We start from the raw sequence: 6,350 nt of genomic DNA, 5'->3' as shown, positions 1-6,350 counted from the left end.
AAATTAAAAACACAAAAAATATACCTCCAATCCCAAAAAGCAAATACACCAAAAGGGCTTTTAAGCATAATGAAAGAAAGTAGAGGTACAGCCAGAGAAAAATAGGGAGCTGGAGGGAGGGTAACCAGGACTGCAACAGTGAATACACTCGAACATCTACATTTATGGTAAGTGTACACAACTGTACTATGTTCTTCATGTTTCACTGTTGCAGTCATTACATTTGGGTAGAATCACAAAGGTATGGTTGGGAGGATGGATTTATACAGCAATAGGAGCAGCTATAAGGTCCTGCTGGACAGCAGTGGCACAGCCAGCTCTGGATTTAGAGAAGAGAGGTAAATGGTAATGTTTGATGAACGTATGAACTGAGCTCTAGGTAGCAGCTTCTAGAATGTCTCTGGTAGGAACCCCTTTGAGAAAGGCTGCAGAAGTAGATGCAGCCCTGGTGGAATGAGACCTGATCCCCTTGGGGATAGGTTTACCATGGTGCATATAGCAGAAACTAATGCAATAGTTTATCCATTTGGAAACAGTCTGCTTTGAAATAGCTTTTCCCTCTGCCCCTGCAGCAAATCCCACCAATAGTTGCTCAGATTTTCTTACAGATTTCTTCCCGTTTAAGTAGAATCTAAATTGTCTGTGTACGTCCAATAAGTGCAGAATCCGCTCACTCTTGTTCTGTGGATTGGGGAAGGAAGTTGGCAGATGAATGGTCTGATTAAGAGCCACACTGGATACCACCTTAGGCATGAACGATGGATTGGTCCTGAGAGCCATGTCCGGATGAAAAATAATGAAAGGCTCCACTAACATAAGAGCCTGTAATTCTGAAATCCTTCTAGCTGAAGTGACTGCTAAAATGAAAGCTGTTTTCCATGAGAGAAAATTTAGGTCTGCAGTAGCAGCTGGCTCAAACGGAGGGAGAGTGAGTTTTTCCAAAACAAAATTGAGGTCCCATGCAGGAGTTGGTGCTCTCCTGGGAGGTCTTAAATTTTTGGCCCCTCTGAGATACTGCTTTAGCAGAGGATGAGAGAAGAGGGGATCTTTTGTGTTGTAATGAGCTGAAATGGCAGAGGCATGGATTTTTATGGAAGAAAAGGATAGGCCCTTGTGATGCATCTCATTTAAGTATTGCAGAATCTGAGGAATATTGGGCATTGCTGTGCTTATTCCTTGTGACTGGTTCCAGGCACATAATCTTTTCCATTTGTCAGCATAAGATTTTCTAGTACTAGGCCTTCTAGCCTCCAAAATGACATCCATCACTGGCTTGCTGAGGGATGCCAAGGGTGAAATTAGTTGATTAGCCATGCTGCAAGATTCAAAGTTTGGAGCTGAGTGTGCAGAATTTGACTTTTAGTAGAACTTTGGAGAGCAGAGGCAAAGGGGGAAAGGCATAGACTGATAGGTTTTTCCAGCTGAATGATGGAGCATCCACTTTCCAAGCTTTTTTGTAATGAATTCTTGTGCAGAATTTGTCCAACTGATAGTTCTGGGGTGATGCAAAAAGATCTATGTCTGGGTTCCCCCATTTGCGTGTCAACATGTTGAAAACTTGTGGTTCCAATTTCCATTCTGCTTAGTTCGTCTGACAGAGTATTTAGCTTTCCTGGCAGGAATTGAGCTTGTAGTTGTATCTGATAGGTCAAGGCCGTGTTCCACAATGCCATGGCTAGTCTGCAAATGGGGTGGGAATGTGCACCCCCCTGTTTTTTTATGTACCACATAACTGTGGTGTTGTCTGTCATTAGTTGTCCTGGATGAAGGTAGTCTTTGAAGGCTGTCAGAGCATTCTGTACAGCTAGCATCTCTTTCCGATTGATATGTAGGTGCAGATAAATGTACTTAAATTCTCTTATACGTTCAAGTTGAATACAGCTAGATCTTAGTCGGCCAAAGATGAGCCCCACAAGCATAGTCTGATGAATCTGTTGTTAAGGTTTGGGCGGCAGGGGCTGGAGTGAATGGCAGTTCCTTGCTTTGGTGGCAGGCCTCTGCCCACCATAGGAAGTCTAGTTGCAGCCAAGGTATAATAGGAATCATTGTTTCCAGGCTGTGACAATGTTGACTCCATAAACTTTTTAAGTACCGCTGAAGTTTCCTCATATGCAGACTTGCATATGGAATTAGAAGAATGCAGGAGGCCATGAACCCCAAGGCCTGCAGAATTTGTCTTGCAGATAGCTGGGTTTTTGCGGCCACCTGTTTGAAGTAAGTCATCAATTGAATTTGCTTTTCTGGTGTAAGGTAAGTCATCTGGGCAGTTGTATTCAAGCTTGCACCCAGGAATGTAATTTTGAGAGGGTACCAGTTGTGATTTCTTTTCATTTATGGTGTACCCTAGACAAGTTAGAACCCTTTTTACAAATGCCAGATGAATGTCCTTGTTTTCTGCCTGAATTAGACAATCGTCCAGGTAGGGATATATTTGAATATTTCTTTGCCTGCAAAATGCAATTACTGGTGCCAGGCACTTTGTCAAAACCCTGGGTGCAGCAGATAAGCCAAAGGGCAGTGCAGAGAACTGGTAATGCAAGTAGCCTGCTTTGAAGCGGAGGTTATCTTCTGCAAGATTCCCTGATTGGGACATGCAGGTAAGCCTTTTTTAAGTCTAGAGTTACCATCCAGGCATCACTGCCTAGCATAGGTAGTAACAGCTGAAGAGTCATCATCTTGAATTTTGGAATGTCCAGAAATGTGTTCAGAATGGATAAGTCCAGAAATGGACGCCATGATTTGTCCTTTCTGGGTACCAGGAAAAGTCTGAAATAGAAACCTTGTCCCTTTTCCTCTTCTGGTACTGGTTGAATAGCCCCCATGTTCATGAGGAACAGAACTTGTTTCTGGGCTTCTGCCCACTGATTTGGGGGCAGATCTGGCCATCTGTTTGGGATTGGCAATGTGTGGAAGTGAAATATGTGTTACTGGGATACTATATTTAAAACCCATTTGTCCTGGGTAATATGTTGCCAGTTTCATACATGAAGTGCTAGTTTTCCCCCCAAAGGGACAGCTAAGAGGAAAGTGCTTGGTGATTGTAGAGGGACGTCATTGAGACTGTTTACCATATGGAGGTGCCTTGTTACTTCCAGATTTGGAGGTGGAGGCACCCCATTGTTTTTTTCTAAAAGTTCCTTGTGACTGAAACCTGGAGTGTTTGGAACGTCTTGATTTGACTTGAGCGGCTCTCGAGGGGACTGGAAAGGACCAGTTCTTAGTAGGCCAGTGCCTACTAAATCTTGGAGGTTGCACTTGTAAGAAATCTTTCACAGTTTGCATAGATTTAGCTTTATCTTCCATCTTTTTTAACACTTCTTCAGCCTTATTACCAAAGAGATGGTCCTGTTGTAAAGGAGCATCCAACAACCTTGCTTTAACATGGTCAGGCAGAGTTTACTCTGAGCCAAGCATGCCTTCTTAGCACAGATCCAGTTACAGCAGCCCTGCAAGAGGCCTCCAAGGAATCAAAACCACATTGCAAAGTATGTTTTCCAACTTGTTCAGCTGAATGCAATAAATCCTGCAATTCTTTATTTTCCACACAGTCAGAGATTAACATCATTTTCTGTTTAAGTAGTCCCATGATATGCTGTTGATATTTAAGCATATGAAATTGTCAGTTTAAAGCCCTAATTGCCAAGGTTGCAGACGTATAAACCTTTTTACCCCATCTATCCAGCACCCTGGAGTCTCTATCAGAAGGGGGTAGGATTTTTGGCAGTTGAGGCCTTAATGCCCTTGGGACACTGAGAAATGGTTTCAGGATCAGCAATAGGGTTTTTGAAAAGGAATTTGTGAGAGCCTCTGTCTGGCTTACAAGGAGCGGGAGGCAGAGAATCAGGAGTCATACTAGATTCTGAAAATACATCAACAATGTCTAGAACAGGAGGTACAGCCAAAGGCCTATGCTGAGGAAGTAGAAGAAAATCCCCAAGTCTCTTTTTAGATTAAAAGAAATCCTGAGTTTCCCCATGGAAATGTTCCCTTAAGGCATGTAAAGTTTCCCCAAAAGAAAAATCCTCAGGGGGAGAGGCAGAAGGAATGGATTCCTCTGCATCAGAGTCCTCATAAGCAGGAATAGACAAATCCTGTTCATTAGAAGAGTCAGAAGAAATAGAATCCTGCTCAGAAGATTCATAATCAATGTCTTGCCTAGGCCTCTTAGAAGGAGGGGGTTGGCTACCCCTGATCAGAGTAATTAAATCTTCAGCCATTTTGATCATTTGTTTTTTAGGCATAGGGGCCTGCACATGTGGCCCAGGCGTCGATTTTTTTAGACATAGATTTAGATTTTGGCCTTAGTTTTGAAGATAGCGTTGGTCTAATACACAAATCGGTAGGCCTGAAAATACCCTCAGAAGCCGGTGCTTGGACAGTGGCTCTGGACCCATCTAAGGTAGAGACATCCACAGGTTCCAATATTGAAGCATCTCACGGCATACCAGACTCCGAATGGGTCTCAGTAGAGGCCTGCGAATCAGAAGTAGCGGGTATCAGGGGCTGCAAAAGCACCTCACTAAATACCGGTGAACTGGCAACTGGCTTAGGAGAAGCATCGTCGGTTTTGGACCTCGACGGTCTGTCTCTGTCTTTTTCTTTACTTTTTTTAGGTATTCCGGTAGTTGGATTACTAACCGATGACATTTCTGGAAAGTTAAATCTTGAGCCAAAATATTTAGAAGCAAAAATATACCCACATTTAATCATGCGTTGATTAAATTTAGCACAAAACCGACAGCAGGGCACGTTGTGGTCAGGGACTAGGCAAGGAATACAGTACAAATGAAAATCCTTATGAGGTACTTGCTTCCCACAAGTAATGCAATTATTAACTTTTACTGGCATCGGTAAGGAGCAAGAAAAAGTTTCCCCAACAGGGTACTTAGCTTTTAGTTTAAGACTACGGTTCTGAAACTCGAAAACGAAAATTTCATGAGTCGGCCAACCGGTACTTGAGAACTGCTTCTGCTTCGGGCACCGCGCGGCAAGAAAGAGTGATGTAATGGCATTGGCTGAATGTTTTATACCCCTGACGACCTGACGTCATGGAAGAAGGGACAGCAACTGATGCAGGACCCAAAACTTTATTAATCAGGACGACTGAGGGCAACCTGCCAGCAGATTACCCAAATGTAATGACTGCAACAGTGAAACACGAAGACCATCAGTCTCAAGTAGATCAAAACTGCAGCACTCTGTTCTGAAAAAGGCATCCGCCCCGTGCAAACTGCAGGTGCCTCCTCTGCAGGCCTAAGTCAATGGCATGCCAAAACACATTCATCATGTCCAGCAACACTATCTAGGCTTCCTGGAGAATCACAATATACAGATCAACACACTGGATGTGTTAGATGAAGTCAAGAACCAGGATGAAATGGAAGTAATCCATCCCTTTCCAAATCAAGAAAGGGTGAAAGTAACAACTTTGGCCTTATTCTTATGGAAGGACAGAGTCTACACCCCCCTCTCTATGGACTAGAGTCTGGACTTCTTCCAACAGCTCCACAGAGAAAAAAATCATCTCTGAACAGAGCCCTTTCTGTGGAGGACCTAAGAGTTTTATGATGTGGGTGTCCATGACCATGTTCAGAAATTACTGGCATTCGTGATGGTGCCCCAATCCAGGGCAAACTCAAATAGCCCCACTGCTCTTCCAAACACAGCCACAGACAACAGAACTGTAAATATTAGGGTGGCAGATGTATCATTTCAGGCAACTTGGCCTGTACCACCATTGCAGCTAGACTGTGTAATGCTATATGCTCCTTTTTGGTCTATATTAGAACTTCTTGAGACAGAGTGGCTAAACCTATCAGGCAGGGCTACAATGAGGTTCTAAAGGTCCTACTCAGGAATGAGGGCCTGCTTCGTTTTTAGACATTATCCACAAGGGTCTGAGAAAGCTGGCCAAATAAAGCATTACTTCATAACTATGCAGTTGGAATTGGGTACCCGAGCTCTTTAATGAAGAAGGAATCCCTCATATCCCATCGTGTACAGAAGTAGTTTATTTTTTTATCCATACCAAGTGTGTCAGGAAAGTCAAAAGTATAAGGAGCCAAAAAGGTAGTCACCCACCAATGCTGAAAAAAGACTTCATCTTCTCATTCAGCCCATACTTGGGAAAGATGAAATCTTCTCCAGCATTTGGTTGACAAGGAAGGGCTAAGATCCTGGACAGGCAAGACAAACAAATTAAGTACCTATGCCAGTGTCAGGAAGAAAATTTCTCTAGTCATAATCTCCTGATATAATCTGCCACCCCATACAGTGCTCTAAACATTTTATCAGATGACAAAATGGTGTAATTTCTGGACCCTCTGCTGGATCAAGAAGATCACAAAGGA

Source organism: Protopterus annectens, chromosome 3.part0 (assembly GCF_019279795.1).
Source record: "Protopterus annectens isolate FY-2018-M chromosome 3.part0, PAN1.0, whole genome shotgun sequence".
NCBI classification, from domain to species: Eukaryota; Metazoa; Chordata; order Ceratodontiformes; family Protopteridae; genus Protopterus; species Protopterus annectens.
This window is presented reverse-complemented; position numbering follows the sequence as displayed.